This window comes from Stegodyphus dumicola, chromosome 3, assembly GCF_044657685.1.
Source record: "Stegodyphus dumicola isolate Sdum_Otavi_A_Nest chromosome 3, ASM4465768v1".
Classification (NCBI taxonomy): domain Eukaryota; kingdom Metazoa; phylum Arthropoda; class Arachnida; order Araneae; family Eresidae; genus Stegodyphus; species Stegodyphus dumicola.
The window spans coordinates 125,045,784-125,071,707 of record NC_140770.1 but is presented as its reverse complement, the minus strand read 5'-3'; the positions used below and the strand labels follow the sequence as shown (position 1 = coordinate 125,071,707).

Genomic DNA, 25,924 nt, shown 5'->3' with positions numbered 1-25,924 from the left:
AAGTACTTCTCTAAGGATCACATTCCTAAGGAGGGAAACGAACGCACAGTACTCTCTAACTGCAGCTCGGATCTGGATATTACGCGACTGCTGCCTAAATCTTACACGCATATAACGCTGTTTCGAAACAATGAAGGTAGTTGTTTTTAAGTGTCAGTGCGTATGGATTGCACTAATACCATGCAATTATAGTCATTTGATCGAAAATAGAATTTTCCAAAAAAATATGGTGGATGAGAATTTAGAAATATTAAAAAAATAATTTTACAAATACCAATCCATACATCTCATGCATATTAAATAAATAACTGCAATATACAGTGCTACACGATGAGATTGATTTATGCATACATATACACATCCAGACTTATGTAAATTCTTAATATTAAATTTTCTGTTTTGTTTATAGCTTTAACGAGAGATTAATTATGGCTCGATCTCTCCCGTAACAAAAGCACAGCTTTATACACTATGTTACAAATTATAATAATCCATTGGTGACCCAAAACAGCTAATTTTTTATAATACTAATTAACGGTATTAAAACAATTTCTTCTTAGAAGATTTTCTCTTTTTATACATTCGCTTATTCATCAACAAGCACTTAATCATCACTAATTAATTACTTAATCATCGTTAATTCAGCGTAAAAATGTCGGCTAACTTCAAGATTATTCCACTTTTGATATTCTACAATCTACATCAAAATTATTTTTTTAAATATCCTATAGATTTAATCCGCTTTAGAATCTTATTTTTGTAAAAATTACAGAGCTTATAAAAAACAAGATTTTAAGTTATGACAGTCTAGAAATAACAGTATTTTAAGTTACAACAACAATAATATTATTAAGGTACAAAAATACAAGCATCTGTAATATAAAGTCATTCTGAAGCTTAACAGCGATAGAGTCTATTTCCAAATCACAGCTTAACCAAATAACTATTGCCCTATCGACGATCTCAAAACGAAAACCATCACCACCAATTGTCAAGCGGTAATACCTAATATTTCGACCCAAGTTTTCAATCTTAGGAAGCGAATGAGTTGACTACATGGGAGTTTTTGTGGTTTAGAGAATTGTTATTCCCCCATAAAGTCTGTCAACATGATTAGACTTATGATTGTATAGCATAAAAATTCTAGTTCATGCCCAGACGATTGCTATTGTGTAACACTTGAAATTATAATTCGTCGCGTTTGCCATCATATTGATCCTATCATATCATACCGATGATTGCTATCGTATCGTAGATCATGTGTTGAAAGTAGCGGTTTCAACTGCACTCTATGTTACAAATATAGAGGATTATCGTTACAGCGAACTCTTACAGATAACTGATTTACATACACATTGTTTTCCGTCAAGTAGAATCCATTCCTCATTTGCATAATATCCGAAAGGAATAATGTATTACATAAACAATATGTCTTAAAATCAATTTATCACTTGCACTTGAAATACTTAATTATCCAAGTATTACATTTCGCATTATTCTAAAGAACTTCTGCTAGTTTGAAATGCAATAACATATTTGTTATTTAATTCATTTTTATAATGTATTACAACCAAAAAATATTTGAAACTTATATACAATGTAAAAACACTGAGCTATGTTTTTAAACAGTATGTGGTTTTCGAACAAATACAATAACATCCTCTCGAAAGATAAAAAGATAATGAATACAAAAAGATAGAAGGAAGACATAAAAACCCGAACATATTACTCAAATATATCGCCAGACATATATAGACACCAAATAAATCTCCAATCCACTTCAGAATAAATTGCCAGACATATTATAGACATATATATTCCAATTAAATTTCCAGACATAAAAACTTCTGGCATACTACTATAAAACTACTATAAAATAAACTACTATAAAATAAATCCCATCGAAATCTTAAACTAGTATTTTATTTAAGATTTAATAATTTAATAAATCTTCCGCTACATTAGATCATCTGAACATTTCTAACTTTAATCATTGCCAAAACTAAAATAGTAAAGATATGTAACATAGACTGCAATTTCCTGCCATTACTTTAGGGCAAATAAAAGTTTTATAAAATATTTTCAATAAACATGTTCTCATATCAACTTAACTGACTTTACCATGCTTTAAATTTATCATCAATTTAAATTTGCTAAACTTAAATACATTATACATTTTAATAGATTAATTTAGAGGCAAATGGTGCAAAACTTTGAGATTAAAAAATATTTTAATTTTAAAATAAAATTGAAAAAATTTTCTGACTGGTTACTTATAAGCTAGAGCAGTTTTTGCTTTTTAGATTTTAAAACATGGAATAAACGTTAAGAATTTTCGTTTCGTTAAGATAAAATACAGAAAATTTGTTTTAAATAGTCTATTACAGCTTTTTTCACTTTGAATATTTTAATGCATAATATGTGTAACTAGCATATTTTCAACTGCAAAAATAATTCGAAACTTTGACACAAAACGGAAATTTCACTTCAATTGCAAATTTTATTAATATTTTCTTGAAGGCAAATATATCTTTAATATTAAATTTAATTACATATTCAATAAGGGAAAAAAATCGCCTTCTTAATTAAAATAAATCGCGAAAAAAACACATTCTTCAAAAAATCAAAATCGAATTAAAAATTTTGTTTAAAACGAAAATTAGTTATATTTTATACGAAAAGACAGAAAAACATTTTTAAATACCAGTACTATCTGTATATCAGAAATGCCATCATTAAAAAATCCTCTCGAGTTTGCAGTTATGTAATCAAACCTCGTTATTTCGTCATTTTCTGAACATTCAGAAATTTACATTTTGAGTGAGAAGACTTCTAAACCGAATTAAGAATGAGATTTAGTTAAATTTTGAGATTTTATCCCTAAACTTAAAACCTAGCGCACAGAAAGCTTCACATATCATTTTTAACCTGTTTTGAAGATTCAGCTTCGGCTGTAAGTATTAGGAATCAAAATTATTCAATCGGTTATATTCCTTTAGTCACAGATGGAATATAAGTTCTAAACAAATTTACACATGCGAAAGTTTTTTTTTTTTTTTTTTTTTTTCATAATTGGAAATTTCGATGAGTTTTCTTAAATGGTCTAACAATTGGGAAAATTCTTAACTACTAAAACCTGAAAAGCAACAACGAGTACTGTACTTTTTGCAGCAACAGGCAGATTTATTTTCTCTTACACAAATACAAGCACATATAGTTTGACACTGTACTGGGAATATGCCTCTCTAAAACATACATCAAAGAATGAAAATATAATTTACAATTAAATTTTAGTTGCACAAAGTTTTCTATTTCATTAATTTTATCATTTAAACGTGTACTGGCTAAATTTAAAGTAAAATAAATATGTAGGCTTTGAATGGAATGATTTTATTTTGGATAAAAAAGTTTGTGTTAGCAACAATTGAGAAAAGTAATAATAATGATGCTTCCAGTTATGACCTGGAAATAGAATATTCTAATTTTTGAGTTTTTAGAACATGAGTTAAAAAAATGTTTCAAGATTTGCTCATGTAACTGGTAGTTCAATTTTGAAAAAATAACACATATCAAAACTACAGTATGTGCGAGTGCTAAATCTTAAAAAAAATTCAGTATTCTGTTTTAAGAGCATTGTGATAATGAATTCCTCCTGCCAGATTTAGATAGTTCTGTAACATCAAATCATAATTCTGATGACAGTACAAGAGAAGGACAAAAGAATAGCTTTTACCGAATGGCAGCACCTTGTTCTACATATTCCTTAACGATCATGGAGACATAATGCTTACGCTTTTCGAATAAGAACTGTTTTCTTATATTTGCTAAACGTTTTTGTTATCGTTGCACAAGTTATCATGTTACATATTACCAAAATTTATCTAAACGAGCTTTCTCTTTTAAATATGTGCATAGATAAGAGTAAATTATTTTTCGCAGAGAATTATTGTGTCTTAATTATTGTGTCTTAATCTTTTACTTTCTGTTTCTGGGTAAAGGAGTTACTTGGCATCGTGATAAGGTTTACGAAAAATGAAAAATATTTGTATAATTAATAAATCAGGTGAAGAAAACTGTGCATTATTTTCTCAGCAAAATTTGATGAATGTAAACACAGTGAGGAATAATGATTAACTTTTCGTTTAAAAATAAAACTAAGGAAAGTTAAATGCAATCCAATTCAGTGTTGCTGTTTTATATTTTTATACTTATAATAATAATAATAAATCTGAAAGTTTTCAGATTTTGAATTACGTCCAAAGAGGCGGGTTTTTTTTTAATTTTGTGTGTAGTTTATTTATTAAATATCATGTTCTTCGTACCATCAAATTCAGTTCAACAGAAATATCGAAAGTAATTTAAAATTGAGCATATCTTTAGAATTTCCGATACACAGTCTCACGCGCTGGAGATAAAAATGTTTTTTCTGTACAACGTTGCCATTGCTCACTTTGAAATCCTTGAGTTTGTTAATCGAAAATTCGTTAAAGGTTTACAATATATGAAATCGATCATAAACCAAATTCCAAATTTGGGCTTCCGGATGCCCATATTCGCAGTAGGATTACGTCATTCAAAATTGGATGGCTCTAGGTATCGTTGTTTTATCACAATGTGAGAAACATACAGACATTTATGTAGATTTTGTTATTTAATTTCTTCAAATATAATACAGGGTGATAATATTTGGTGGCAACAGTTTGAAAAGTGAAACCGACATTTATCGTGTGCCAACGCAAAATGCCAAAACTAAAACAATAGTCCTTCAGGGGCAACGCTCCTTTGGACTAAAAAAAATTAAAAGGTTGGGATTTTACAGTCGCCCAAAAGAGTTTGTTAAGTATCTTTTATGCTCTCGTTGAGCTCGCAGTTTACCATTCTACTGTTGCATTTACTCCTGCTAACCCATTTCTTTTTGTCTTTTTAGCTTTATAATTAAGCACTATTTTCTTTGCCCTTATATGCAATTCAACAGCAAAATTGCAAAGATTTTAAAAGCAGCATAACAGCATATGTTCATAAGTGTCGATGCAGTGTTAAGGGTTGACATATCATTTTTCTGTTTCAGTTTTCTTAGTAACATTTTTTATTTCTTTTTTTGTCGTCTTATTATTAACGATTTGTGTGTTAACATTATTTATTAAGTATCATGTTCTTCGTGCTTATGCCGCATAGAATTCAATTTAACAGTAAAATCGCAACACATTTTAAAAACGGCATGTCTTTAGAGTTTCCGATAGACAGTCTTCCACGCGGGAGATAAAACTCTTTTATTCCGCACAGTGTTGCCACTGCTCGCTTTCAAATCGTTGAGTTGTTAATCAAAAATTAATTAAGTTTTACAAAATATGAAATATAAAATTCGAAACTCAAAATTCGGCCTTTCAGTTGCATGTTCGGATGAGGAGTACATTATTCAAAATTTGGTAGCTCTATAGTCGTGTTTTTACAATGCAAGGTACCGTCGTTTTTTTACAATGGAAGGAGCATGATGCAGATTCTTCATTATTTAATTTCTTTAAAAATAATACTGGCTGATAATAGTTGGTGGGAATTGAAAATTAACACAGACGTTTAATAACGGACGAATCAAAATTCCATTTCGAGACTAATCGCCCTTTTGGGCTAAAAATGCAAAAAATGTGCGGTAACTTTACTAGCGTTTATATGTGTATAAAATTATAATTAAAGAGGAATACTCCTATTAAAATTCTTATATTTCATATTAAATTAAGAAAGCTAATAAAGTAAAAGAATTACAATTCGAAGTCTAAATAAATTCCAATTTACAAATTCGTAATTTTTAAGTATGCAGCATAGGCGCAGGATTCTTAATAGTCCTTCCATACAATTGTTTATTTGCTTATATATAAGCTTTATTAATTAAAATTAGCGAAAAATTCGAGTATGCAAAAAGAATTCAGCGCATATCGTAAAGTGTATGAATAATTTGTACCTTAATAAAACGGTTAATATAGCTGACATGGATACGAAAAATTAATTTAACTACACATAAAAGCAAAGTTTAATATAAAAACGGATATAAAATCTAGCCTTATTATTCTTCACCATGTCTTAATCCTGTTGACGTTGAAATGAAGACAAAATCAGAGTAAAAATTGGAAAATGTGCATTATTATTATTTTCGTGAGTTAGAAACTCAAAGTGTTTCAGGTTCGCTGAAACGATTAGTAATGTCAAACTCGGAGCTAAACACATCACACAATACACAACAACCGTGCTTGGATTTTTGGAGCAAGTGGGCGTTTGCTTCATTAAATATGCTTTGCAAGAGGAAATAAAAATCCTCTCGGTGTTTTCCATAATATCACAGATTTAATATAATATAAGCCTCTGCTATTTGAGTGCTTCAAGCGATTAAATTGTACATTTCGTAAGCCATATTTTCCTGGTTTTTCTTATACGTCTACTATTTCAAGGAAACTAGATAATTGCTCACGAGAATAATAGGCTCATTAAGTTTTTAGATTCAAATGTGTCGAGGTCATCACTGATATTTTGCATGAGAAGATGTAGCTGACGAGTTACAGATTTGCAAGAATGATAGTTTGAGGAAATTTTTGAATTAGTTATTATGTTTCTCGATGAATGCATATTTCCTTTAAATGATACTTACTATAGCGGAGCTGATGAAGACAATTTATATGCATCACGTTCATTAATTTATGTGTGATTTTTAATAACTTTACAGAAATTAAATTCTTAGGGCAGACATTGATACCAAACACACAATGTGTTTAACAGGACCAAATTTAAGTCTGATTTATAAGATAAGGCAATCATTACAGTATCCCTGTACATATATTTAGGAACACTGTAATCTTGTTCATATGATGACCCTGCATTCTTTACTGCTTTTTACAGTCGTAGACAGCTATTTCTCAGTTAGTATTTATTCATTAATTCCAATTCCAAATTTCAAAGCAATGAAACCCCAGCTCAAAACTTTTTTTATGAGGTCTTTTATTCATTTTTCTTCTTAACTAATCATTTTCCACACTTTAAACCAGAGTTTCATAAATTGTGGGTCGCGACCTGCAGCAGGGGTTCGCCAAAACCTTTAGCAGTTTTGATATTTCTTTAACTTCTTATAATAATTTTACAATTACCAAGTATTTTTTACACAATGTATCTGAAAATAGATAAAGATAAGGCAATACAGACAAAGAAAAAAATGAAACCGTTTCGACGCATTCTTTTTATAATATTTTCCTCGTTCATTTTCCTTGCTTTGCACGTGACGCTGTCATTTCGTCTGTTACTTATTTAAAATTTCCAGATTGTTCTACGTCTTAAAATTAGAAATTAAATTTAATGATCTAAAACTGCAATATATTTCATTACAGTACAAGTGAAAAAACTGACAGTTTCAAACACGCGTGCGTCGGATTTGAGCAATACTTATGGAGTCCCACAAAATTTTTGTAAATATTATGGGGTCCTGGGGGTCGCGAAATAATCTGTGATAAAAAGGGGTCGCGACTGAAAAAAGATTAAGAAACTCTGCTTTAAACATTCAAATCTAAAAAGATTTTTTAAAAGTTCTCCATGGCTAAGAATGGTCGAAGCAAGGTTCAGCAAAATTGAAACTGCGAAATTTTAGAAGTATTTTTTTCTAATGTTATAACTAATTCCTTAGCAAATTTTCTTAAAAGATTATCTTTATTGCCGCATTAATAAGCATTCAGAATAATTAATAACACGGTTAATTCTGGGATTTGTTAAGTTTGTTTCTGGGACGTTCAGTGGACCTTATGTTCAAAGACACTTCAGGGCTAATTTACTTGAATACGGTAAAGCATAGGAAGGCTTCTTCTCTAAGAGGAGAGATGATCTTGTGGAAGACTTCCTAAAAGATCCCCCCCCCACACACACACACAATGGGCGGGCTCTTAGCCGTTCATGGGTGATGACCAGTACAAAGGCCGGAAGCGCTGGTGTCCTTTTATTATGGAGGTACAATAATAGGTCAACCACCATTGCCCCCTATGAAGGGACGGACACATTACTTCCATGCCTTCTCTGTGATTCAAACCCTATAACCCCTATTGACCTATAAACCATGGACCTTCAGAGATTTCAGGAATATTCACAATAACAACTTGCTTGCCAAAATATTTTATAACTGCCACATATTTAAACATTTCTGCCATTTGTATTGATGCCATGCTTTCATCATCGTGTTTCCCGAATCTACACTCTTATATTACTCAGTTACATTGTAATAATATGTTTTGCCTTTATAGAATGATTCAAAAATCTATGATATTTTAAAAAACTGCTTTGCCTTACAATAAAGCCATATCTCCTTATACTGCGCTTTTCACAAAATGAAGGTGTGTATCAACTAACATCAGCGAAGTATGATGAAGTGTTTTCACCGAATCCATGGTTTAACTTTTTAAGGTTACGTTAAAGTACGCGAGGATTATCTCCTAATGTTTTCGTGGAGGACGTTTTGAAGGAATATTCACATTACACAAGGAAAACAAAAAAAAAAAAAAAAAAAATATTGACATACAGTGTACGCAGATTGGGAAAGTGAAGAGCCTAAAAGACGTATTAGACCTCCAACCAAAGTCGAAAATTGTTTTTCTTGCTTAACATAGATGCAAGCGGGAAGGGGGAGGGGAAGAAATATCAGTTTGAGGTTAAATTTTGCTTAATTTCAAGGTTGGCGTGTTTTTGTCTTAATTACCTAAACAAGCACTTAAAATATAAGCGTATGACTTCCGAATAATGTGGATGTTAGTTTATCTGTCGGAAAAAGCGTAAGGGGTACTCTGAAAATGCGTACACAGAGTCATAGCGTACATTGAACTACAGTGATATCCATTTTGTTGTTTGACTTCTGAATTAGTACAGTGATATCCATTCTTTAGGAAAATCCAGCAGGTGAAACTACATAAACAAAACTGGATCGCATGCATCTGCAGACTACAAATATTTCAATATAGACAGATTCTCTACACCAAAAGTAAAAGAACACGGAATAAATAAAAATAAAATAAAAAAATAAAATAAAATTAAAAAAAAAAAAAGTTACCAACAGGGTCTGCAATGGGAAGAAAAACATCTAGAAAAAGTTAATAAATAACTCATGCAAAAGCTTAATGAAGAACATTAAGAAACTCACGGCGAAACGCTCGGCGAAATCAGAAACCCTTCATCATCATTACGATGGGGAAGACAATAGTTAGATTGTAACTGCGATTTATGTATGTGGAATGAGTGGGCATGACTGGGTCATCGCACACAACAAGATTTCACGACTCCAACGCAATTGTCACCTGAGCATCAGGGGTGACGAAATATGCCACATGCCAATTTTCGCAACGGCGATTGTTGGAGAGCTCCAAAACGGAGACGAACAAAAAAAATTCACGATGCAAATTATCTCAGAATACTATGAAAAATGAGACACATACATGTGAGTCAAAATAAATTACTGCACAGTATTTTTACTTAATTAATGGCATCGTTTGTCTTAGACAAAAAGGTCTATTAGAATTAAACTTTGGCACTTGTTAACGGACAGCTAAAGATGCCAGGTCATAAAAGCGAGGCATATTTCGAAGTATATTAAAGTCGGCCACTGTTCAAAAAGATAAACCTCTATAAAAGTGCCCGCAACTTTATCATGAGCCGTTCCTTTGAAATAATAATTATAAGTCGTTCAAGTGAATATCCTAAAAGAAGGCAATCATTATCACTTCGACAGATAATCTTCGACCTTATATCTTTGTTTTAAACCATTATATAAAAGTTGCTCGTCCAGTTGCTGACATGATATCTTCCGAAAAAGTATCAACAACAGGAAACTATGAATATTAACCTCGATATTAAAAAATTAAGAATTTTCAAGCTTTGAAATAACGGCTACATTACATAGAAATTTACAAGATTACAAATTTGATTTGATCAGAAATTTGTATCCCTGGTCCTCAAGGGCTGTTAAAAAATTTGTTTGATTGAATACATCAAAACATGCGAGAGCTATAATGCCTTCCTGGAATACTTTAAAGGCAAACTGACTTGTATTTTTACATTAGCCAAAACATATCCAAGCAGCCAGCCAGTTTATCAAGACTCGAATATGGGTCGAACCGTCACTGTTCAGCGGTTTAATCCTTTCGACCAGTAGTGGACAAGTTACAAAGAAAGCGAAGTTTGTTGCTGTTGTTGAACTTTGTAGAGCACACGAGGGCTATGAGTCTAAGAAAAGGGATATTTTCATGAAGGAATTTCTAATGGAAACTAAGTCATATACAAGTTACACGTAGGAAAAGCCATGAAAACAGCCTTATAGCCAGCTCATTCGCCCGAACTCAAGCCTAACCTACCAGTGTTCAGCAGTCTTAACCATTCGGCCACTATTGAATGAGAGAAATTTGTGCTCCATATCCGCAAACACAAGTTGCTAAAGGACAAAAGTCTGTCTGAAGAAGTGTAGTTCCAAATTACAGGTTATTTGGATATGGCAAAGCACACAAGAGCAATCTGCTGAAGGGGAGGAATGCCTTCGTTGAGAACTTTCTAAGGTATACTGGCTCCTATTCAAACTACAAAAACCAACAAATGAAGCTAGTTCGTTTGCTTGGGATCGATCCCATATCGAACTCTTGATATTCAGCAGTCTTTACCATTTGGTAGTTCCAAACTATAATATGGAAGAGAAATTATATTAGGTGCACTCCATTTAAGCAATGCTGCACTGAGACTTACTTATATTCAATCTTTTAAATTTAATAAAGGACTTATGTCTTTTTAAAGGAGTGATTTTAATTTTTGTCTTTGAATATACTATGGATATACTTTGATAAAATTCAAATTAAAGACAACTTTAAGTACATCTGCAGAAAAATAAATAAGTAAATACATATTTTGCAAGTAAATAGGATGCAAACACAGCTTTGATAATTCTTGGTAGATTTATCTATTGGTTACAGACAATTTTTCTTCTTACAGGCAAGTCAGTAATTCACGGCTGACAACAAACACACAGCCTTGTTGATATAAAACAAAAAAATCATGCATACACATTCAGATAGAATCTTAGATTTATCTCCTTTCTGTTTAAGAGCAATTAAATTACTTGCATAAAGGCAATACAAAACAATAAAAAATAACCTTTTTTAAAAACATTCTTCGAATTTGTTATTTGTTTAAAAAGTGAATGATCGAGAAGATTATTTCGATATCGAACTGAGAATCGGTTGTCTTTAATATAAGATTCGAATTATATTATTTTTACATAAGACTCAAACTCAAACTTTAAACATATTGTGCTGCTTAAAAGCAAAACATATTTCACAATTCGGAGTTGCGGCTCAAATCTTGAAACCGATAGCATTTAACAAACTTTTTGTTCCTATAAAAGAAGTTATTTATGTTACAAAAGCTGGAACTACATGATTTTGAAAAGATACTGTAAGATGTTAAAAAAGAAGTCATCAACGTTTCAGAAAAAGTTATTAACTTGGTTTAATATTACTCGTTCAAGAAAGTTGTTTAATCTTTCCAACTCTCCCTATTTTTAACAGCGATTAGCTTGATTAAATTCTTAAAATTTCAACGTTACACATTCAATGGATTCTGGCTCGATTAGATTATTTTATTTCGGAAAAATGCTCGAACACTACCTATCTTAGGAGGGATGCAGTTTTGGAGGACTTGCAGTGGACAATCAACTAAAATTTTAATGATTTATGAGAAATTCACGAAAACGTCATACCAACCACTCAGTTCTCGCTTAGAAATTAATCTTGGACGAAACAGCAGTGTTCAGGGATTTTATCCACTCGGCTATTGATGGACATCAACGTATTTCGGGGACTGCCCGTTCCTCTTTTAAATTTTTATACGCCGAAAGGCCAATATCAAACAAAGGCTCAATTTCGACAGTTGCTAATATTTAAGGTGGCATCTAACAAGCAGGTCTTAATAGGAAGACAATAATGCTATTTGATAATAAGAACAATGCAAGTTGGGATTAATTTCAGTAAAAATGATATGGAATGAGCTTGCCGAATAAGAATTCAATTTTGCCAAATTTTCCCAATGGTATTCGTCTCTGATCTCTATTATGTGGGGATTTTGCCAACTCCTAAGGATACCACCGTACAGCTTTTGCTTAAAAAATATGTAAATATGCGCTTTTCCATAGATTTAGAATTAATTGCTATAGCACAATGGCTTTGTTCCTAAATTTCTTTCGCAAATCGATGATTATAGAACAAAGTAAAAGTCGTTTCCTTCAAGAAACTTCCTTATTCTTCAAAATAAAAGAAAAAGTTGCATAAGTATTCTAGAGTGAAAGCTAGCGAAAGTTAAGATACCGTACTCTTCTTGATGCTATCAAAATGAATACTCAGCAAAAAATTAAAAACGGACATGGTAACTCTTTTACTAAATTCAGAATTTAAACGTTCGTTACGTTATCTCTGACGAGGCTTCAAATGCTACCAACCTTAAAAAGAATACTTTCGCGGATGATTTCGACGAGAAAGCCGTCTCGTGTGCACATTATATTCAGAGAAAGTCATGAAAATTTCGGTTAGCTTGCTCATATAGTGACAGAGAACAAATTCTTAGTGTTTATAATGCTATACACTCGGTCATCTGTGAACTGAGATATATGAAATAACCATAAAAATTGCTTAATTGTTTCAATGCAAACTGAATTATTAATATTTAGATATATCGAAGCACCAAACGAAATGTTTAATAAAATCTTATTTTATGTATACACTTATCTGTTGAGTTTAATATAAAATAACTATATCTTATTTATCTCATTTCTCATTGCAAATACCAGGCAATTTCGCTTGGAAATTCCTCCACGAAACCGGTCTCTGACATTAGATATGTGCTTTATCGTATTCAAATAAACTCTTTTAAGCTACTAAAAACGATTTCATTTAATGCAGGGATAAATTCTCTTTTACATAACTTGTTAGCGATAACAGTGAATATTAAGAATACTTTAACATTCCACTGTTATCGCTTATAGCCACGTAGAGATGCTCGTGGAATATATATTCAGCTCTTGCAAATAATACGAAACTTCACACATTACGCAATAAGAAGGGAAATAACTCAAAATGCACGAATTTTAAATAAAATATTTAGACATAACAGACTCAAAGAAAAAAAAAAATAGCATTAAAAAAAGGGGGAAGGAAATGGCATATAAACACTGACAATAAAGTTGAAGAACCAGAGATGTAGAGACATTAGGTATTTTTTGGAAGCGGGCAAGATGAAAAATGAGCAATCGCCTTTGCCTGGAATCGAACCACGGACCTCTGGAATACCGGCCATTACACCACGAAGGCACGCTAGGAAGGCGGGAGAAATCCTTATAGAGTTATTAATTTCTAAGATAAGATGAGAGCCTCGGAATCATTTAACAGCAATAGGTACATAGAATTTGTTTACTGCGATCGGAAATATATTCCAAGCATAACTAAACATTATGATGGATAACAAGATGCATTTTGTATAAATTCATATCAAGTGGAACTTTACTGAATCTATTCAAAATCATTCCCATTGTTAACAGCACAGGTTCAGCCGATGCTGCCACCTGTCACCTCAATACTACACACCTGAAGATAATTCTTGACGCTCCTTTTTCTTCTCCAGCTGGTACAGGCTGAGTAACATAAACCAAAACCTAGCGCGCCGCCCAAACGGGACCGTGGTTACTGACTCTGACTACCATACCGAAGGGCCCGGGTTTGAATCTTGGAGAAGCATGGGGGTGCACTTTAAATATACGGCGAGCCGAAAATCCTCTCGTGTGGTTTGGTGGTAGGAGAAGAGGGGTGGGCAACCCTCGGACCCACACTCCGAAATGCTGTCCCTCAACGTTGCCACCCATATGGTACCCAAGGCTCTTTCTAACGACAGGCATAATCTTGTACTCCTAGCTACGATGGTTTTCGTCAGCGTGTTCTGATGAGGTCAGGCAGGAGAAATTAGTCACAACAGCAAAACTTAACATGACCAGTGGCATAAAATTCAAAAGGTACTAGTTGTGACTTCGGTGGCACTTGCGCACATGGTAGTTCCTCCGAGCGACATTTCCGCACATCGTCACTTGGGAACATGAAAGTTTCTAACGGGTATAACCATTTATGAACAAGTGACATTTCCTTACAGTCTGTCAGAAACAATCAATTAGCCTTATGATTTTATTGACATTTTTCTGAAGTAGTCCAACCTTACTTCGACTGCAGATTTCTGATAACTATAATTTTCTTGGATGCATGCATTATCTCTCCGAAACCATTTGCCAGGATTTCGAAAAAATTTGACCAACTTTATAAAGTGAAGTGAGTTTAAGAGGAGTAACTACCACGCCTCTCATCTAAAATTTTAGAAATTATCTTTAATTATGATAAAAAATAATTGATTTTGGAGCTATGAAAACAAAATAAATAAATGTAATGTTACTTTTTAAGAAAATATAAATTCTACTATTTTTAACCTGGGTGGTTTTATAATTGTACATTATTTTTCCACTCTGAGGAAAAAATCAGCTAAAAATACTGATATGTTTATATAATGCTGCGTGCAGTACGTATTACAATAGTATGTTGATAAAAAAAAGAAGGTATTTTATTTTAAATATTTGAATATTGGGATATAAAATAAAAGTAAAAAATAGGTTATTAAGAATATCGAAATCAGTATACAAAATGTTACGCTCATGAACCAGTTATAAAGGTATTGAACTTTAAAATATATTGTATTTTGGAAGGTTTTGATATTTTAAAGATACCTACCAGGCTCTTTAAAGTATTTATCATTTCTTTCCCGATAACACATACATAGCATAAATATTTTGTTAAAAAATCTACATTAGTGCAATCCAGTAACTCAAAATTTTGTAAAGTAAATTAATACTTGAAAGCAAATAATACATTGCTTAAATTGCTGTCCCAAGTTATCAAAACGTTTGCAAGGTTTATCCTAAGTTTTTAACAGTTATCTTAAGTTAAAGCTAATTTCTTATCCCTCCTAATTTCAGCTTACAAGTTCCTACCAGAATGTGTCTTTAGTCGCGGTAAATGCAAATGAGTAAGAAGTCCACCGACTTCGTTAGAGAGCCAGAGATTCTGACTAGCGCGCGCTTGCCTTTTGGCCACACTCAAGCTCGACCATAACGCTCGACGACCATAACTCAGGCTCTGATAGCTTCGCCATCTTAATTGATATTTAGAGGCCAACTATTTAAAAATTCTTGATAGCTTCGACTACATCTTTTAGTTTAATTTAGTTTCATTTCTTATTACTTTGAATTAAAGCCCAAGTGGAGGCTTTGCTGTAAGCCCTGAGACAGGGACCATTTGCGAAATTCTTATTTTGAGAATTAAAGGATAATTAACCCTTCTTGACTTTTACGTATTTGTTTCTGAACTAAAGCGAATATTCGCTTACCTTTTCAAGAAGTTCCTACACACTTCTTGAAAAACTTAGCTGTTAGATATAAGGCTGGAACCCCACAAGTTAATCAAGAAACTGTGGTTTTATGCGGAACTGCCACTAAACTATACAAACTACAATTAACCATCGAAGAATTAATGTTGCCTGTGTTTAAGTATTTTCGATTTGTGTGCAAGTGCCATTCAACTGTAGCTTCGAGTGTACCAATGTAGCATTCATTCGGTGATCTAGCCAATGGCCTAGAAACCTGCAATCACGGTGTCTTGAATTCTATGTAGATCTTCTTTGGACTAAGAATATGTCTGCTGTCGAGTGCATAACCAGATTGCCGGTACTTTATTATAGATGAAAAAGGTATTATTCCATCAGAATAATAGGCCACCCTGGTAGTTATGAAAGTTTAAGAACCAGTTAAAATAGTTTAAAGTTACAAAATAAATCATAAAACTAGGAAGAAATCTACTTCGCAACTTAAACATTTTACAGTTTATTTACTATTAGAATAATTTGTTTCCTTTAAACTATTTATTTTGTTTTTCAAGCATTCCGAGATAGTTACAGTGAAAACAGAACAGTCATCAAGACAATGGCGAGTCACCTTCGTATTTAGTACGTTTTTTTAACAAGGTATAGAACTTAAAATGCTTCATTGCAGAAGTAAAAAGAAGGAAGCTTTCAATAAACACAGCGGATCAAAAAAAGATTTCCTTGTTTTGCGAAAAGGGGAAACGTGCAAAATGACACTTGAATTGTTCTGCAGGCAGAACTGGTTAGGTTTGTTTAGTTTTTGTGCTTTCCGTCTTCTCCCTGTCCAAGGTAATTAAATGATGACAGTTTCGAGCTAGAAAGGTTTTTTATTTCATTATTTTTAAGAATTTAATTACCAGAAAATACGCAATACGTCATTAAATGTATTCCGCGAAATAGTTTTATTTCCGGGTTGTGAGATTAAAACGGTAGAAAAAATAAGTGTAATCAAAATAAGACAGGTAATCATTAACAGAACATTATAACCGCGGTTTCGATAGAAATTAACGAAGATATCTGAGACAAAAGCAATTTTTTTTATTTTCCTTTTTCAATTGAAATACAACTGCATATTTTCTGAGAAAATTAATTCACCTATACTATATTACTTTCAAATTATTTAATGCTGCTTATTTTTTATCCTTAGAATTTTCGAATCTGAGACATTTCAAACCCGTTATTATACATATAAAATAATTTAAGTTTGAAAGTTTAAGGATTATAAGAGCAAATGCTAATTGAAAGTAGCAGATCGAACGAAAGCTATCTATATGAAGACGGACACCTTTGTAAATGAATATTATAAGGAATATGAATCGTATTTACGTTATATGTGAAGAAAATCATGGAAACAACCACGCTGCCAGCCCGTTTGCTAGGATTCCAATCGCGTCGAATTACAGGTGTTCAGCAGTTTTATTCACTTTGCGTCTGGTGAACTGGAAATAGTTTGAAAGCGTCTTAATATCATCAACAGGATAATAGCGTCACCAACAGGTTAGCTTCTCTTTCACGAAAAAACTAAACTCAGTGGCACAACAGACCTTAAAGGGCCATGACCTCCAGTGCCCTGATATCGCCTTTCTTGACCGTGGGTCCCGGCGTGCATGAACATATGCCCTGGACAAGTCGTCAGCTTCTCGCAGGACCCCCACTGTTTAGTGCCCAAGCGAACTTGATACTTATTTTATCAACCACTCAAGGGATCAAAGGCTGAGTCTTGTCCAGCCTGGGGATCGAACCCCGGACCTGTGGTGCTGTTGCGCGACGCGCTAGATACTGCGCCACCGGGATTTTCACGAATTTATTAGCTGCAAATAAAAATAAATAAATCGACTTTTACAAGTCGATATCATGAACAATCATGTAGGATTAATGATCTTTCGCGGAACACGTTACAAATATTAAACTTTAGTTTCTTAACCTTTTCAAGGAGGTTAATGAAACTAAAATTAAGGTTAACGAAACTAAATCCAAGGAGGGGGTACTAGTTAAATAAAAAATTCATTTTAAATGAATTTTCTCGAGACTCATAAAATAAAACAATAAACAGAAAATTTGGGGATTAAAATTGCTACAATAAATTGAAATTTCATACGATTAAAGAAGTCTTAAATATAAGAAAACTCCCATATCATTGCTCCTGAATTTTAAAAAAACAATAAAATTTCAATTTTTAGTCAATAATTCTAATAAACTAATAAAATACATGAATTTTCTGATTTCGCTTTCGTTGACTAATATTTAGTGTTAGACTAAAAAACACATTTTTCACAGAGCAGAAACCTGTCTTGGAATGCATTTTATTTTGTTACAAATCAGCAGAAAAAATTCTTTCTGAAGGCTATTCTAAAACTTTTACAGTATTTACTTAGTTAAAAATTCAACTTGTTTCCTCCAGCTTTTATTTATTTGTGCCAAATCTTATGAACTTTACTAAACCATATATTAAAAATATTTCTCATAATTACTGTTGTGTTATCATATACCACACTAATCGGTAGAATGATTAGCATTGCTGGCTGCCGTATCCTTGAACTCGGGTTCGAATTCTGCAGATTTTGATGTTTGTAAGTGCATATATAACTGCGGCATGAGGGCACTTATAATATTTGGTAAGCCGACAGTCCTCTCAAGTAGTTTGGTGGCAAGTGAAGAAGGATAAAAGACTGATGGATGCATTTCCTGGGATCTTCTTGAAAAAGTGGGACAGAGCTGGCCAAAATCGCATTGTCATCTAAAAGGTACCAATGCCCATACTAACGACAGACGCAGTGCTATGCTCCTTGCCACGATAGAATTCATGGGCTTCTTCTGATGTTACTGTCAGACAAGTGAGAAAAATCACACGATGCTATCATGCTAAGCGCTACAAAGAGAGGATTTATATAAGGAACACTTCTTAAATTTCCGTTCTTACGCAGTCTGATGATTTATTATGGAAAAGCATACTAGGAGTGCTTGCCTCAGGGGACAGGGCATCATCATGGAGAATTTTTAAAGGAGAGCTTGCTTGTACTAATGTTTCACGTTTCGATCAGATTTGAACTTGGATTGAGGATTGAGTTTTGTATTTGTCTAATCTGATTACGGCAAAGCACGCAAAGTCTATTTGCCTAAGAGAATGGCACACTTTCACACGCAGTCAGCCCATTCACTAGGGTTTGAACTGGAAAGAATTATCAGTGCTGAGCAACTTTCGCCACTCGGTCGCTGGTGAGCCTATGAGTTTTGTGTTCAACGGTCTTATTTATTTGGTCACTGTTAGGGAATTTTTTGTAGAAATAATGGAAACAAATACCCACAAGTAATAATCCTCGACTCAAACATTTCTGAATTTTTATAATTTATTAAACTGTTAGATAAAATTTATTCTTAAGTTTTACCAATTTTAAAACTATACCTTTTCAACATGGGTAGCCTATGAGCTAAAAATTGCAGTAAGATAAATTAAAACTTACTCCTTTACCGTTAGAAGAAAACATTTATTTTTTTATTCTGGAAGTATAATATTTATACCATTTAATTTTTTTCCTTGTAAACACACTTTCAGGATTATAAATTCATGATATGTGAGGTCATTTTGTATGCAAATTTTTAAATCTGAGTTAAAATAACACGCCGAATAAGGATTACTGATAATGCTAATGCAACAATAATACAATAATCAGAGTAATGTTGATCAATTTGTAGGACTAATTTCGAAAGTTTAAATATAGAACCCTCTTTTTCAGCTGCAGAAGTGCAAATAACGAAAGAGAAACTAGTGATAAGGGAATAAGAATGAGAGAGAGGAAGTCAAGCTACTGGTGCCCTCTACTGATTAAACATGAAAACAATTATGAAATAATTCCATTACAACTGAAGGTATAGACGGATTGGAATTGAGATCGTTAACTAGAACTCAAATATTTTTATGAATCTGAAACGCCTCTAGATAATCTCATTCGCCAACGAAAGATGCTTTTTGAATAATTTTGGCTGCAGAAAAATGGAAAATTAGATTTTTTGACCAACATAATTAAGACAAAAGGGGATTTATGTATTTCGTTTTTCCTGACATATGTCCCATATACTCCCTAACGCGAAATTTTAAGGCTCTCTTAGTTTAAACAATAAAAATTACAACACAAATTAAACCACAATGGCAAGGAATACTGCGTATAACTTAAGAGTTCATATCCAGAATGGGGTCCTTAAGTATGCAACAGCGAATTTTATTGACAGAAGAGAAAATGATCCGAAAGTTGAATTTAAGCCAATTTTATAGCTAATCATTGGAAAGAAAGGAATGACAACAGAATTCTTATGATCACCTAAAACAAGAGGGTGCTTTTGGATGTGTTGAATTGAGAATTATTTAACCGCTTAGTGAGTAATGTTGGGTGAAAACCCTCTATCGATAACAACTGCTTTTAAGAAATTTAGTTCTTGATCAAGACCGATATGGAGGAGCATACTTGAAGTGCAGAGATAACGAAGAAGTTAATTGAAGCTAACTTCTATTTAGATAAATGACATGATCTGAAGTGTAGTGAAAGGCAAACAGATGAAAGTTTACCATAAACAGTTGCACTGAAGTTGGATACGTTGCATGCGACTAAGATGTCCAGGAACACAAGAGAACTGGATGTCTCAAGTTCAGATGTGAACTGAATAGCAGGATCAATGGAATTCATTATTGAGAGAACTTTATCTGAATCACCGTAATTACGGTCAAACAGCGTAAAGGATCGTTAACGTAGCAAAACCACACAGGGAAGTTTAGAATTTTAAATACCTTAGTTACTGTCAAACAGTGTAAAGGATCGTCCACGTAGCGAAACCACACAGGTAAGTTTAGAATTTTAAATAATATTGATTCATAATAATGCATATAGATATCAGCAAAGATATGACTAACAGGGCTTCCCATGGCTAATCACGTATTTTGCTCTTAATACTTATTTTGGAAAACAAAATATGTTTGTTTTAGACACAGTTGAGAAAAGGAAATCAACTGATCAATTTCGATACAAGAGAAACGAAATTCTCGAAGTCTCGTCTCCAGGCGTTTAAATGCACATTCCACTGAAACACTGTAGAAACAAACTGGTGAATCAAAAGAAAACATCATGAAAAAAAAGATTGGATTGGATTGGATTATTGTAATTTGGCACAAAACCTGTCAAGGTTATCTGCGCCAGACAAATGGTAACAATGCAATTAGTCATTTGTAAAAACTTCTAGCTTAGGTAAAAAGAGACAGATTACAATCTATGATAAAACCTAATATCTTTTAAAAAACAGGTTAAAGTCTATTATAAAAGCCAATATCTTTTAAAAACAGAAACAAATTACGATGATGTGTTTTTCCAATTAAATTTCCTAAGTCCAGTTCTGAACAATTAAAATGTTTTTAGCGAAAATAATTAAAATCTGGCATTCCACCAAGATATGATGGACTGTCAGATCTGCATTGCAGTTTGGGCAGCTAGGATTCTCTTCTCCCTTCAGAAGATACTCATGGGTCAGGCGACAATGGTCAATTCTCAGTCGAGTCAAGAGGACATCCTCCTTTCTATTAGCTATACATGGCCAGTATCCAATGGTGGGTTTTACATTTCTCAGCTTGTTATATACTTTGTCATCCCATTACTTCTGCCATTTGCTGAGAATTTTGCTTTTGACAAACCCTTTGATGTCTGCTAGTGGAATCTGAAGATTGTACATTGTGGTTGCAGTTTTAGCTGCAATATCCACCAATTCATTCCCCTTAATGGCAACGTGTCCAGGGATCCACGAGTAAAGAATCTGGTATCCCCGTATTTTTAAAGAATGATTCAACTTCAGGATTCTGGTTGCAACTGGATGAGTACATTGAACGTGATTTTCCAATGACATTAAGGCACTCATGGAATCTGTGTAGATAATAAACTTTATGTACTTTTGTTTTGAAAGGTAAGTCAAAGCCAGATGGATTGCAGTAAGCTCAGAAGTAAGCACAGAGCAAACAGTATGTAATCGAACCCCCACTATTGTTTTCTCTGTGACGAAAGCGGCACCAACATGATCCTGGGATTTTGATTCGTCTGTATATAGAGGGATATATTTCCTATATTTGTTTCTATGTTAAAAAAAAATCTGCTTGTAGATGATTTCGTTAGTTTGTGATTTATTCCAGTGTCAAAACGTATCCAGAGAATGCATTCTCCAATCCTCCCAGGGAGGAATTCCAAAAAAATCCCTCACCTGTATATCTATATTAGACAAATTATACTCCTCCACCAAAGCACTCATCCGCAAGCCGAAAGATGGGACACACGATGGTCGTGCCAGATATAATTTGGAGTATTGGTCATTAAGCAATTTTGACCGCGTAGAATTTTCGGTTTGTGATAAGACTTTGAAATAATGCTTAAAACAAAGATTTTCATGTCTTAACCGCAGGGAGGTCTCGTTACTTTCCACATATAAGCTTTCCACTGGAGAAGGTTTAAAGGCGCTAGTGCATATCCGAAGTGCTTGGTGATGTATCGGATCAAGTTTAGCTAATACTGAAGGCCTTACCGACCCATAAACGATTGATCCATAATCTAGTTTCGAACGAATGAGAGCTCTCTATATAAGAAGCATTGAGCCTCGATCAGCACCCCAAGAAGTATTTGACAGTACTTTCAGAATATTCATAGTTTTTAAACATTTCTTTTTTAGATAGATAATATGGGGAAGGAACGTAAGCTTATGGTCAAATATCATTCCTAGGAATTTTATTTCCTTTTCTACAGGAAGGAATCAGCACTTCTTGTAGATAAAGTTCGGGGTCAGGGTGAGGAATTTTCTTTCGACAGAAATGTACACACACAGTCTTTTGAGTAGAGAATCTAAAACCATTTTCCTGCGACCATTTGAGTGGGAAGAAAAAAAAAAAAAAAAAAAAAAAAAAAAAGAATTTCTAGGGATTTATGGTCAAAAGACACCATTAATTTCTAGGGTAAATGCTTCTTACTTATTTTATAAACTCCATTCAGTTTTCTATAGCGTATTATTACTAACAGAGTCGAAAATTTAAAAACTAAAACATTTAGCTAACGGGTACGAGGCAGTGTCTAAATTTGATACAATAGACCGGAATGGAATACCACTTTTATGAGTATTTGGTACAGTATATGATATAGCACAATTCTCAACAGTTGGGATAAGTGATTTTTTTTTTTAAGTGAGTCGGGGAGATTAGTGAAGATATAACCGCAGTTTTTATTTTTGAGTGGTCTGAAGGTGAAGGGCCTTTAGGATCATATTAAATAGTCGGATTAAGTGGGCAAAGAGTTTAGTCACACCATCGGTGTCATACATCGATCGACAATCGCACGTGTTTTACAGAAATTTAACATTATCTGATCGTTTTGTTTTATGACATTAAAATTCGCAGTTCTATACTTAAGCAACTTATTCCAGATATGAACTCATGGGGTATATACAGAGGTCCTTGTCAACGTGATTTAATCATTGGATGAACTAAGAGATCTTTAATCTTTCGCCCTGCGGAACATGAGATATGTGTTAGGGAAAAAAAGAACCCATAAATCCTCTGTTGCCCAATAATGTTGGTCAGAAAATCACATTTTCGATTTTTCTGCACCCAAAATTATTCAAAAAGCATCTTCCGCTGGCGAATTAGATTTCTCTACAGGCATTTCACATTCATAAAAATCTCTCACTTTTTGTTATCCCAATTCCAATCTGTCCTAATCCTCACCTTTTAGGGAAATTATTTCATACTTGTTTTTCTTTTTCATCAATAGAGGGCGCCAGCAGCTTCATTTCCTTCCTCTCAAACTTATCGACATATCTTATTTTATCACTAGCTTCTCTTTCGTCATTTGCACTTCTGAAGCTGAAGTGGAAGGTTCTATATTTAAACTTTCGAAATCAATCCTACAAATGCATAAATATTACGCAGATTCTTGTTGTTTAACTCCTCCATTAAGTAAAATTTTATTCTAAGCAAATACATGGCCCTCTTATGTTAGATTTTATATTTAATCTGTTTACAATAGCAAATTAAAAGTGACATAAAATCGGATGAAATGCAGTTAGAAAAGTTAAGTATATATATACATATATTTTTAGTCTAAAAATTTAAAGATCAATAACCTTTTTTACAAGTATGAAGTTATTGTTGTTGTTGTGACTTATCTCATTAGTCTGACAGCAACATCAGGACAAGTCCACGAAATTCATCGTGGCAAGGAGTCCCTCTTCCTTCCCCACCAACCTCTCGAGAGGACTTTCGACTTCTTGCAAATTTAAAGTGTCCTGTGCCGCATAGACACTATGCATTTACAAACATCCATGCCTTCTCCGGGATTCGAGCCCAAGCTCTTCGATACTGTCGTCAAAGTCACTAACCACTATCCTAGTTGGGCGGCAGGTATGATGCATTTCCTAATATTAAAAAAAATACTTCTATTCCGCTGCCATTAAATAATTTGAATAACATATTATTGCAGAAATTACTGATAAGATAAAATTGTTTTATTGCCATTTTCGAAGCAAAATGTTGAGGAATGATAAAATATGCATTATGGTGAGGATTAAAATTTTCGAAACAATATACTGAAGAATAAAATGATGCACATAATCACTAATGTACACTTAATTACTTACTAATTTTTCAGCAATTCTATGCACCTGGCCACTGAGAAATTTAAAACTTCTAGTTGCTTCATAGAAAATTAAGATGTGTTTGGCTGGAAACAAGTTAGTGTTTGCCAAAAGAAAAATTAACAGTTTCAGTAATACAAAATGTAACAAGCCAGAACTTAATAGTAACACGCAAACACATCGAAAGCATTTTAAAATCTCTACTAAGTGATAAGTTTTAATTTCCCAAACTTATCAAATATATTAAATTTTATGCAGCTTACCTACTACTAAAACTAAGGGAAATTTTTTATTAATTAATGAATTAGATGCTAATTTAAAAGTTTTTTTTTTCTGAAATTTTATAAAACTATATACAGCATTATACAGAACTAAAATTTCTAGACCTAAATTTATTTCACAGTGTTCGTAAAAGCTGCGATATTGACAAGAATACTCACTACATAACCAAGACTTTTATTTACAGCCTTTTGAATGCAAAATAGTTGAGTTCAAAACATTAATATATGGAATATTAATACATTACTGTACAACTGTACAATATCGGGTAATATTGTATATATATAATTATATAAATTCTAATAAATTGTATAATTAACGTGAATAACTAAATAAGGTTAAGAATTTACAAAAAAATTTTAATAAATTTTAACGAACATTTTAGATATTTACTTATAAACGTGAATTCTACAACGTGGAGATCAGAAGGAAAAATTCTTCAACATTAAACTGAGAAAGAAGTTTTTTAAATCTTACTTATAAATATTGAAAAAAGCTGTACGAAATTTGTTTTAAATGACTCGTAATGTATGCAATCAATGGTAAAAAAGCCATGTATGAATGATATTAAACAATCAATAGTAAATACAATATTTGCAACCATCACAGCCAAGCGTTAAATATCCTATTAAATTATCCTACGAACAGTAAAATGCTGGTATTAGAAAACTTCATAGAAAGTAGTGTACATCAGAGAAAGATTATTTCAAATTTAAGAAAATCCTTAAAAAATAGTTCCAGTTTATATAATTAATAAAAGGAAAGATTTGTTTTTAAATAAATTTTGGAGTTCTAGAATAGTGTATTTTCAAAAAGTCAGATCATCATTAACCAAAATACAACACTTACAAAATAAATAAGTGTTAAATATTTTTAATGCATGCGATTTTTTACCAGCCCATATAAATAAAAATTTTTAGCTCATTAATTATTGAAAAAAAACAGAATAATTTCTTTTTTCCCTAATTTGAACAAAGCAATTTATATTTCACAGTTGATTAACTAACTGCTAGTATTTAACTATAAACATATTGAATTGATGCATTTTAGCTTCGAAGAAAAGTAACAGAAACAGCCTATGATAATCGAAGACTCAAATGTAACAACACATACATATGCAAGAATTTCATGCTCCTGAATCATGAACTCAAGAATCAAACTCATGACCAGAGCTAATTGACGAAGGAATTTCAGACAATAACTTAAAATTATATTTCTATAAACAAAAGCGTTAAAAAAAAAGGAAGAGCATGTTCTGATTGGAATATGATCGTTATTTTGAAAATAAACAAATCTGAGAATAATCGAGAGTCATTAACGAGAGTCAAGTTCAAAATATTTTTTTTTTTAAATTCTCCCTCCCAAAAAACATAAATGGTAGTTTTATTTGATAATAAATTTTTGCTGTCACATAAATACATAAATGAACTTGTTTAGTTATATTTACCTTTTAATAAAAAATAATTTTTACGTTAATAAAAAATAAATAAGATTTTTA

The 25,924-nt window shown here is 32.6% G+C and overlaps 1 protein-coding gene across 3 annotated transcripts in view; it reads right to left on the bottom strand.

The window, feature by feature from the left end:
- The window catches only part of LOC118199224 (zinc finger homeobox protein 3-like), a 448,036-nt gene that overhangs the window by 326,768 nt on the left and 95,344 nt on the right, over positions 1 to 25,924 (bottom strand). The gene's annotated exons all lie outside the window — the stretch shown is intronic.